The sequence below is a fragment of the Bos taurus genome, chromosome 14 (genome assembly GCF_002263795.3).
Source record: "Bos taurus isolate L1 Dominette 01449 registration number 42190680 breed Hereford chromosome 14, ARS-UCD2.0, whole genome shotgun sequence".
NCBI classification, from domain to species: domain Eukaryota; kingdom Metazoa; phylum Chordata; class Mammalia; order Artiodactyla; family Bovidae; genus Bos; species Bos taurus.
This window is the reverse complement of record NC_037341.1, coordinates 77,569,058-77,581,216: the sequence shown is the minus strand read 5'-3', so window position 1 is coordinate 77,581,216 and position 12,159 is coordinate 77,569,058. Positions and strand designations below refer to the sequence as shown.

Below are 12,159 nucleotides of genomic sequence, written 5' to 3'. Positions count from 1 at the left end.
TAATAAAGTAGGAGAGAAGCCATTTGACGCCCCCCCCCCAAAAAAAGTAATAATAAATAAATAAAGACTAGTGTCTTATCAATGCTGGTCAATGAATATACATTTCTTATTAAGAAAATGACAGAGATTTATGACTCCTATTTACCACAATTACTTTGAAGGATTCACAGAAATTTAAACTCTTAATAACTGAGTTGGTAATTGAGCTTAGGAAGGCTGAAGCACTTGGCAAAATGTGTCACAAGTGAGACAAAGAGCAAGCCAAGAAGCTCATTAATCACTGCTTTCCATTCACTGATTACAGAAAAGTAAGAAACTCAGTGCTGCTAAATAGGGGCTACATAATTTCTTTCACAAAAACACATAGTCCCTGAATTTCCAGACAGAACATCTTTGAGTCATAACCAAAGTCAAATATGATTCTTTTAAAGGGTTTTCTTGCTAGTAATTTTATTAGCAAAACTATGGTAAACAGTATATTAACAAAGAGACTATTCTCTGATTTTCACATGTGATGTTTCTATGTATGTATCACTTTGGATTAGATGAAAGCAATTAAATTAAAAAAAAATTGCTTCCTCTATCTCCACCCCCAAAAGTATTTAAAACAGCATCATGTAAAGTACCAGTTAACGCTTCTTTCATAAATCCATACACACACCAAAAAAGGGGGGGAAATGACTTGTTGAAAAATGTTTTGCATTTATCTTAATGTAGAGTGGTAAAAATTCTTTTACTCTAAGTGTGGTAATAGTATAATAAGGTTATATGACTGTCTTTTTTAAAATATCAAACATGTATTTTTCCAAGTAAGTGTTAGCCTTTCTCAACCTTTTGGAAATAAGGTGAAATATAAATGCACAATGAAAAGTGAATGATGTTGTCAGCTCACCATACATAATCCTGTAACACTTTCATTGTTCAAGCTCCTTCTATTTCCCTTTCAGAATCACTTTCAAAGTCTGTGGCACCTCATTTAAATGAATGTAATGACAGCAAGTGCTCATCCTTTCAGCAGTCTTTTATTTTTTGGAATTATAAAAATATAATTTTTCTCCAACTCAGGTAAGTTTGGAGAGTCTATGAAGTTATACATTTAGAAGTCTATTCCTCACAATCAAAGAAATCTTAACGTGAGCACTAAGAAAAGAAAAGTCTTAAACAGAATGCCAGTCCATACCCTATAGATGTGAGTTTTCACTTTCAAGGATTTTGGTTTTGGTTTCTGTTATTAATCTCTCTCCCTCTGTCTCTCCCCCCCCTCTCTCCCTGTGGTTAGGTGACAGTGGTAGAATGTGGACAGGTGGGTGTGTATTCTGTGTATCTTTTCCATGGTCTTCTGTCCAAAGAGAAAAGCTACTCAAACATAGTTCATATCTTGATTTCTATGTCAGCAATGTAGGTTAAAACACAAATATCATTCTGATTCTCAAAAATAAACTCTGAAAGAAACGTTCTAAGTGGATTTTCTAGGACCACTCAAGGAGTTTCCCAATTAACATTTCTTAAATTCATGCCCCTAAAAACAATGCCACAATTTTTTGGCGAATCTTCCCTAAGACAAGATCTGTAACATTTTTAACAAATTACGAAGAATGTGATAGCCTAAGCTAAGAAAAAATAGCATCTCTGTTTAAAATTTAATTTCATTTGGAATTAAATCACTTATTCATTACAATTAGTAATATTTGGATTATATTGGGTATTAGGTCCATAATGCAGTATACATACTGTCCATGTGAAATAGTCCTAAAGAACATAAGCTTTCCATTTTTTATAAAAAAAAATAAGTGGTATTATATTGGCCTTTCTATCCACCTGGAAAATTCTTAGGCCCAATATAAGATTCTGTGTTAATGTGAAGACTCTTCATTCCTCTAAGACAGATAATTGTAGCACATCGGTTCAAGATGAAGGAGTAGGACTCCTGTGAGAGTCTTTGCTCATCTTCTCCTGTGAGAGCACCAAAATCACAACTAGATGTTGAACAATCATCGGCAGGAAGATGCTGGAACATACCAAAGAAAGATGCTCCATGTCCAAAGACAAATGAAGAGCTTCGCTGAGATGGTATGAGGGGTGTATGTTAAAGTCAAATCCCATAACCACTGGGTGGGCAACCCACAAACTACAGAACAATAATACCAAAGAAGTTCTCCCACTATTATGAAGGTCTGAACCCCACAGCAGCCTTGGGATCCAGCAAGGGACTAGGAATCCCCAGGGAATCTGACTTTGAAGACCAGTGGGACTGGACTGTAAGACTTTCACGAAACTGGAGGAAGCAGACACTCCACTCCTAGAGGGCACAAACAATACTTTGTGAGCACCAGGAACCAGAAGAAAGGAGCAGTGACTCCATAGGAGACTGACCCAGACTTATTTGTGAGTGTTGGAGGGTCTCCTAAGAAGTCGTGAGTTAGCAGAGGTTCACCACAGAAATGCAGGCAATGGCAGCAGCAGTTCTGGGAGCTGCCCCTGGCATAAGCCCCCTTGTAGGTTACCATTAGTTTTACCATAGAGTGTGTAGACCACAGGGCTGGGTTGCCCCAGGCTAAACAACTAACAGGGAGGGAGTGCAGCCCCATCTATCAGCAGACAATCGGATTAAAATTTTTCTGAGCGCTATGCACCAGAGAGACTCAGTTTTGCTCACCTCCAGTCCCTTCCATCAGGAAGCTTGCACAAGCCCTTAAGCCTCACCCACCAGAGGGCAGACAGAAGAAGCAAGAAGAACTACAGTCCCACAAGAAAGTCCAGAACTAAAGTCCAGAAAGAAAACCACAGTCACAGAAAGCCGATCAAAATGAAAAGGCATAGGATTATTTCCCAGATGAAGGAGCAAAATAAAACCCCAGAAAAACAACTAAATTAAGTGGAGATAGGAAACCTTCCAGAAAAAGAAGTCAGAATAATGATAGTGAAAATGATCCAGGACCTCAGAAAAAGTAAGGAGAAGATGAAAGAAATGTTTACCAAATACCTAGAAGAACTAAAGAACAGAGATGAACAATACACTAGAAGGGGATCAATAACAGAATAATTGATGCAGAAGAACAAATAAGTGACCTAGAAAACAGAATGGTGGAATCACTGTCACAAATAGGATATAGAAAAAGAATGAGAAGAAATGGAGACAGTCTAAGAGACTTCTGGGACAACGTTAAAAGCACCAACATTCCCATTATAAGGGTACAAGAAGGAGAAGAGAGGGAGAAAGGACCTGAGAAAATATTTGAAGGGAAAATAGCTGAAGACTTCCCTAACATGGAAAAGAAATTAGTCAACCAAGTCCAGGAAGTGCAGATAGTCCCAGGCAAGATAAACCTAAGACGGAATACAACAAGACACACAGTAATCAAAATTAAAGACAATGATAAAATATTAAAAGCAACAAGGGAAAACAACGAATAATATACAAGGGGACTCCCATAAGGTTATCAGCTGATTTCTCAATAGAAACTCTACAAACCAGAAGGAAATGGCACAATATACTTAAGGTGATGAAAGGGAAGAAGCTATGACCAAGACTACTCCACCCAGCAAGACCCTCATTCAGATTTGATGGAGAAATTGAAAGTTTTACAGAAAAATAAAAGTTAAGAGCACTGCTAAACCAACTTTACAACAAATGCTAAAGGAATTTCTCTAGGCAGAAAACACAAGAGAAGGAAAAGTCTTACGGAAAATACATCCAAAGTAATTAGGAAAATGATAATAGGACCATACATATTGATAAGAAGAGGTTGCAAGAATACACAGAACTGTACAAAAAATATTTTCATGACCTAGATAATCAAAAAAGTTTAAGTGTGAATAAAATCAGCAAAGAAAAGTTATTCTAAACCACTTAGTAGATCAAAAGGAAAATTCAGATGACAACTCAAGGTTACTGACTTCTGCCTTCACATTTTATTTAACAGCTCATTCACTCTTCTTGTAATACAAATATTCTTACAGAAACAGCTAAAAATTTCTAAGCTTTTGATTGGAACCAAAAAGAGAGAGACAGATCTAAAATGACTCAAGTTTTATGCCCTTAGTATTATTCTTCAATTCGATAACTGTGTTTTCCCATTCAGTGAGTCATAGACCAACCTACAAGAGATTATTCATGAACACAAAGCACTCAGGCCAAAAACACAGTGGTAAAAGCTCAAACAAAATATTTGTAAAAACCTTAATTAATTCTGATACTAAAACCTCTTTCAGATTGTTCAGACAGAGAAACTAAGTGAATAGTGTCATTACTTTCAAGCATAAATGTAAGAGGTATTATAAACACTCTTTTAAAATTATCCTTGCAAGTCTCAGGAAGACAGACGTGTGTCCAATAGCTCTGTGAGAAATACAGGGGGTGCTTCACAGCCCTAGAGGTAACAGCAGACAAGGGAGATTAAGACACTGGACCTGGGACCATGGAATAGCCTGGATCAAATTCAATCTCCACTGCTTTCTAGCTGTGTGAAATTGGGCAAGTCCTCAACATCTCTGATTCTTAGATTCCTTTTCTATAAAGTGAGGTTAACAATAGCACCTGCCTCATGGGGTTATGATGTTACATGCTAATGCCTAGCAGAGTGCCTGCTTATATCAATTATTAGCTAATATGATTAAAAAATTAAGATCTCGTAAGCAAAATAGATGGCCACTTTACCTGCTTGTTCACGGATAAGCAACAAACAATGGCTGCATCAAAAGGATTCCAAAGAAAACTCCATGATTTGACAGTCTGTAAGCAAAGCAGAGGAAAAGAAAACCCCCTGGAGAAAAACTGCCTCTAGCACAAAAATGCCTAGCTCCGGCTCTGCATTTTATTAACACATTGGGAGAAATTTAGAGTAATCTGGTAACATAGTTCTTAAAATGGGATTTTTCTCACATCATTTCAACAGTACCTTTCAACGCTCAAGTAAACATGTTCATTTAGAACCTAGTCTACCACAAAGAGCAAATCAAGAGAAAAAATAGTTTTTCTGCATTGTCAATCCAAGTCATCGCATAAGAATATGTCAGTAATATTCAAAAAGTGCCATGAATATAAAAATTACCATTTTAGAGACAGTTATTTGAGTAGTTTCATGCTGTTTGTCAGAATCAGAAATTAAGTGATTCTTCCAGAAAACTAGAGAATAAAATAGACGTGCTCCCTTCACAGTAGATGGTGTGGACGGGGGGTGAGAGTGCGGTTTGTTCATCAGGCATGTTGACAGTTTATAAGTTTGCAAAATGCCTGATACATAAATGTCACAGAGGCACAAAGTGGTTGTTATTAAAAAGTCATTCTATAGGCCAAGTACTTGACTTTTCAGTTCTATCTTTTGGATTGTATCGGACCTTTAGCCTTATAAGTTGTAGCCCATAATAAATACATTTCATTAAGTGAACAACAATCCTATAAGGCAAATATTACAATTTGTATTATAGTTATGGAAAAACCACACAAAACTAATTGACCCATTCAGAGCCATGCCGGCTCAGCAGTGTAGTGGAAAGAATTAATCAAGCTGGGTTTGAATATGGTTGGCACCTTCCATTACCTCTCAACTCTGACACCTTAAGGTCTTTGAAATTCAATTTCTTCTTTGTCAAATGGGCATAGCAATATCTACTTTCAAAGTTACTGTGAGAAATATGCAAGATGCATGTGAAAAAGACTAGCACTTTATAGGCTGTCTATAATCAGATGTACAAAGAAGTCCCACATTTCCAACAAGAAAAGAAAGTGAAGTTGCTCAGGCATGTCCAACTGCTTGCCACCCCATGGACTGTAGCCCACCAAGCTCCTCCACCCATGGAATTTTCTAGGCAAGAGTACTGGAGTGGGTTGCCATTTCCTTCTCCAGGGGATCTTCCTGACCAAGGGATTGAACCCAGGTCTCCCACATTGAAGGCAGACACTTTACCATCTGAGACACCATATATGTGCTGCTTAGAACAAGGTTTGGAATTTATTGATTGTAGACTGTGACAGGTGTCTTCCCAGTAACCCGGTAAAGGGAGTTTTCTGCTTCCAAACAGATGCAGATGGACATGACTGAATTTTTAATAGTATGGACTGTGCCTGTCAGGAAACTGACTGTCCACGCAAGACTGCAGGTCAGTTAGGATCCTATAGATGCCCACTGGGTAGGTGGTCCTGCCAATGAGAACTGAAACCAAAAGGCAAGACGTGGAATAAGCAATGGATCAGGCTCTCAGGTCTCATGGCCACCAGTTCAGAAAAAATAATAGGAAAAAAAATAGTGCATCCTCTATCTTTCCAACCCTCAGTAGGACAGGCACGGAGATGCTACTGGAAGTAACGCCATGAAGGCTGCCCAAGGAGAACCCCAGGTTCTGTTCCAATCTGGTTCATGATGATAGTGCTGGGAAAACGACATTCACGAAACGTCATCTGATGGGTGAATCTGAGATGTGTGTAGCTCCTTTGGGTATTGAGGAATATCCTCCTTGTGCTCCACACCAACAGGGGGCCTATTAAGTTCAACGTATGGGATTCAGCTGGTCAGGAGAAATTGGGTGTTATGTCCAAGCTCAGTGTGTCATTATAATGTTTGAGGTAACCTCGAGAGTGACTTACAGGAACGTGCCTAACCAGCACAGAGATCTAAGACCCGTGTGTGAGACCATCCCTATTGTGTTGTGTGGGAACAAAGTGGATATTAAGGACGTAAAGGTTAAGACAAGTCAACTGTCTTCCACCAAAAGAAGAATCTTCAGTAGTGTGGCATTTGTGCCGAAAGTAACGACACCTCTGAAGAGCCTGCTCTGGCGTGCTGGAGGGCTGACCAGAGACTCTGACTTGGAGTCTGCTGCCGAGCCTGCTCTTGCCCCGCCAGAGGTGGTCGAGGACCCAGGCTGAGCAGCGCGGTAGCAGCATGACCTAGAGGCTGCCCAGACCACTCCTCTCCCAGAGGGAGAGGGCACCCTGTGAGAACGTGAGGCTGGGGCCCCGTGTCAGAAGTCTCGCTCTGCAGGCAACTGTCCTGTGACGTCAGCAGTGCAGTGTGTTTCCCACTTTCCTATACGGCGAAGCAGAACGTGTTTGATCTCTGGATGCTGAAGGAGGCAGGTGGGCTTCAGAGTGAATGTGGAGGTTAAACAAATGCCTTCACTTTTCGGACCTGCATATTTAGGTGTTTTGGAACATCATTGCTTCCTCCTTCAGTTTCAAATATAAAAATGCTATAGTTAAATTGAAGAAAGTAGGAAAAACCACTCATCCATTCAGGTATGACCTAAATCAAATCCCTTACAATTATACAGGGGAAGTGACAAGTAGATTTAAGGGATTCAATCTGATAGACAGAGTGCCTGAAGAACAATTGACGAGGTTCGTGACATTGTACAGGAGGCAGGGATCAAGACCATCCACAAGAAAAAGCAATGCAACAAGGCAAAATAGTTGTCAGAGGAGAGCTTACAAATAGCTGAGAAAAGAAGAAAAGTGAAAGGCAAAGGAGAAAAGGAAAGATACACATTGCAAAGCAGAGTTCCAAAGAACAGCAAGGAGAGATTAAGAACGCCATCTTAAGTGAACACTGCAAAGAAATACAGGAAAATAAAAGAATGGGAAAGTCTAGAGATCTCTTCAAGAAAGTTGAAGATACCAAAGGAATATTTTGTGCAAAGATGGGCACAATAAAGGACAGAAATGGTATGAACCTAACAGAAGCAGAAGATATTAAGAAGAGGTGGGAAGAATACACAGAAGAACTATACAAAAAAGATCTTCATGACCCAGATAATCACGATGGTGTGATCACTCACCTAGAGCCAGACAGCCTGGAATGTGAAGTTGAAGTCAAGGGGACCTTAGGAAGCACCACTATCAACAAAGGTATTGTAGGTGACAGAATTCCAGCTGAGCTATTTCAAATCCTGAAAGATGATGCTGTGGAAGTGCTGCACAGAACACGCCAGAAAATCTGGAAAACTCAGCAATGGCCACAGGACTGGAAAAGGTCAGTTTTCATTCCAATCCCAAAGAAAGGCAATGCCAAAGAATGCTCAAACTACCGCACAATTGCACTCATCTCACACTAGCAAGGTAATGCTCAAAATCCTTCAGTCTAGGCTCAAGAATACATGAACTGAGAACTTCCAGATGTACAAGCTGGATTTAGAAAACGCAGAGGAACCAGAGATCAAATTGCCAATAACCACTGGATCATCGAAAAGGCAAGAGAATTTCAGAAAAGCATCTGCTGCTGCTAAGTCACTTCAGTTGTGTCCGACTCTGTATGACCCCATAGACAGCAGCCCACCAGGCTCCCCCGTCCCTGGGTTCTCCAGGCAAGAACACTGGAGTGGGTTGCCATTTCCTTCTCCAATGCATGAAAGTGAAAAGTGAAAGTGAAGTCGCTCAGTCATGTCCAACCCTCAGCGACCCCATGGACTGCAGCCTTCCAGGCTCCTCCATCCATGGGATTTTCCAGGCAAGAGTACTGGAGTGGGATTCCATTGCCTCTACTTCTGCTTTACTGACTATGCCAAAGCCTTTGACTGTGTGGATCACAACAAACTGTGGAAAATTTTTAAACAGATGGGAATAACAGACCACCTTGTCTGGCTCCAGAGAAGCCTGTATGCAGGTCAAGAAGCAACAGTTAGAACTGGAGATGGAACAACAGAATGGTTCAAAGTTGAGAAAGAAGTACATCAAGGCTGTACATTGTCACTCTGCTTATTTAACTTATATGCAGAATACATCATGAGAAACACTGGGCTGGATGAAGCACAAGCTAGAATCAAGAGAAATATCGGTAACCTCAGATATGTAGGTGGCACCTTCCTAATGGCAGAAAGTGAAGAGGAACTAAGGAGCCTCTCAATGAAGGTGAAAGAGGAGAGTGAAAGAGCTGGCTTAAAACTCAAAATTCAGAAAAACATAGCTTATGGCATCTGGTCCCATCACTTCATGGGAAATATGGGAAACAATGGGAACGGTGACAGACTTTATTTTCTTGGGCTCCAAAATCACTGCAGATGGTGACTGCAGCCATGAAATGAAAAGATGCTTACTCCTTGGAAGAAAAGCTATGACCAACCCAGACAGCATATTAAAAAGTAGAGACATTCCTTTGCCAACAAAGGGTCATCTAGTCAAAGCTATGGTTTTTCCAGTGGTCATGTACAGATGTGACAGTTGGACCATAAATAAGGCTGAGGGCCAAAGAATTCATGCTTTCAAACTGTGGTGCTGGAGAAGACTCTTGACAGTCCCTTGGACTGGAAGGAGATCCAACCAGTCAATCCTAAAGGAAATCAGTCCTGAATATACATTGGAAGGATTGATGCTGAAGCTGAGACTCCAATGCTTTGGCCATCTGATGCAAAGAGCTGACTCATTGGGAAAAAGACCCTGATGCTGGGAAAGATTGAAGGCAGGAGGAGAAGGGGATGACAGAGGATGAGATGGTTGGATGGCATCACCAACTCAATGGACATAAGTCTGAGCAAACTCCGGGAGACAGTGAAGGACAGGGAAGTCTGGCATGCTGCAGTCCATGTGGTCTCAGAGAGTTGGACACAACTGAGCAACTGAACAACAATGAATAGTAACATGACAATACTGAGAGGTGGAATCTTCTTTGTTACTGCCATCCCCCATTTTTTTTTTTTTTGTTTAGTCTGAATACAGTTATATTTCAAACACCTTAAAAAAAAAAAAAAAGAAGAAGCAAAGGCTCGTTATAGGGGGATGGTGGAAGAGAAGTCATTATCTTTATCTGAAGCAGTGATGAGACCTTTGATCTAAAGATCTGAGACGTATTCCTGGGTATCCACACTGCCTCTAGATCTATCTGCTTTCTGTTAGCCAATAAATGTAATGCCACTAAATCGTTTAGTTTCTTGATTGGACAGAAAAACTATTACAGCTCCACCTGATTGTTTAGTTGACTAAAAGTCCTCAAAGAGAACTTTGATCTTCTTTTTCAAGAACACTTTATGTTATTGTTAAAACTCTCTTTTCCAGCTCAGGGTCAATTACCCAGTCACCCCTCTATCTAGAGGATATTCCCCTTTTTTTACTTTCTAAAAATTCATTCTTTCATCCTACCATCTAGTAGCTACTTTCCCTTCCCTGCAGCTGGTTATAATTAATAAATTATAAATTAGACACATTTCAGCTGTTTTCTCTTAGCAGCATCTTAGCAATGACTCTTTGTGGGAGTTTGGCAAAAAATATTTCTTCAGAAATGGTTCCAACTAAAAATTCAGTAGTTACCAAGTAATAGAGTCCAAATCTTCAAAACTGTCATTTTGGGATGAAAGCTGAGCTGTGAGGATATGTGTCTAGATACCCCTTTCTATTTAAAGAGCCAACACCGGAAACCAGTGTCTCAGTCTTCTGATTCTTGGTTAATTTTTGCATTGCTTCTTCTCTTAAAAGTTCAGTATAATTGAACAAATACAGAACATTTTTAACAGGATTACATAGAAATTTGGGGGAAAATAGACTGCTCCCATCAGATATACTCAAATGAGAAAAATAAAGACAGCTAGCCATAGGAGTCATAAAAGTCAGTGAGGTGTAGGAAGGGGATGATTTGAGTCAATTCATTAAATCATGAGCTGCATCCTTGATACAGTTTCTCCAGAAGGACACTTATAAATGAGTCACCTAAATCTCCATTTATCGGATCACAAATAGCTTTGTAAGCAGAGGAAACTGTGATCCCCACACCTACCTGCAGATGCTAACTGCACGATAAAGATATTTATAACGAGTCAACGAGACAGTGAAACCAGAAATGTCAGTGAAGAATGTGATCGGGCAGGCACACAGGCCCCACGGTGATGGTTTTACTCTCCTCTTGGCAAGCTTGTTCACCTGCTGTCAAAGAAAAGTCACTGGAGGTTTCCTGAGCTGAGGCCTACACAGTAGGAGTTATGGGAGATACAAGATGAGCCTTATGAGACATGGGGCCTATCTTCCTATTGGGGCTGCAAAATTTAACATAGACTAATGTAAGAACTGCGTAAGTACTCTCTAAATGATAAAGTGTGGGTTCAGATATCAAATATCACATCATCTAGTAATGGAAATAAAGTTATTCCATGTAAAGACTTCTGTGTCTTTGTTAATACCACTTTTTATGTATGTATATATATATTTATGCTTGATGCATGCTAAGTCACTTCAGTCATGTCCGACTCTTTGTGACTCTATGGACTGTAGCCCACCAGGCTCCTCCGTCCATGGGATTCTCCAGGCAAGAATACTGGAGTGGGTTGCCAATTCCTTCACCAGGAGGTCTTCCTGACCCAGGGATCAAACCTGTGTCTCCTGCATTGTAAGTGAATTCTTTACCTTTTGAGTTACTGGGGCTTCCTATGGGGGCTTAAGAGGTACAAACTATTAGGGATAAAATAAGCTACAAAGATATATTGTACAAAATGGGGCGTATAGCCAGTATATTATAAGAACTATAATATAAATGAGCTATAATAAATGAAGTATAAATTTGTGAATCACTATATTGTGCATCTGACCCCATGGACTGTAGCCTACCAGACTCCTCAGTCCATGGGATTTTCCAGGCAAGTAGGTTGCCATTTCCTTCTCCAGAACTTACTTAATATTGTACATCAATGACACCTCAATTTAAATAAAAATACAAAGAAGGAACACAGATACAAGAGACTACATGAAGTTTGATGATTGGTTAAATCCTTAGGCTGGCTGGAGAAATGCAGTTTTGAATTTTAAGTACAGATAACCATAAGAACAAGTGTACTAATAGTGAAAGCAGCAGAGAACTCAGGAAGAGGACTTTTCTTCTGTGAGAGGTAGCAAGGATGGGGAAGAAAATATGCTGAACTTAGGTTGATTTCATGCTAAGGTTAGAGTTCAGAAGGATTTCTGGTTAAAGATATCCATAAGGTATATCTAGGACAAAAAGTTTCAGTCTCCAGGTCTGGATATAAAGATGCAGGACTTGTAACCAATTTTAAAATAATTGTTAAAGTGAAAAGTGAAAGTGAAGTCGCTCTGTCGTGTCCGACTCTGCAAGCCCATGGACTGTAGCCCACAAGGCTTCTCCATCCATGGGATTTTCCAGGCAAGAATACTGGAGTGGGTTGCCATTTCCTTCTCCAGGAGATTTTCCTGACCCAGGGATTGAACCCGGATCTCCCGCATTGTAGACA

General features: G+C 40.0%; 1 pseudogene; it reads left to right on the top strand.

Moving 5' to 3' along the window:
• Positions 1-6,355: 6,355 nt before the first annotated feature.
• On the top strand, positions 6,356-6,937 carry LOC787733 (GTP-binding nuclear protein Ran-like; annotated as a pseudogene).
• Positions 6,938-12,159: the final 5,222 nt, after the last annotated feature.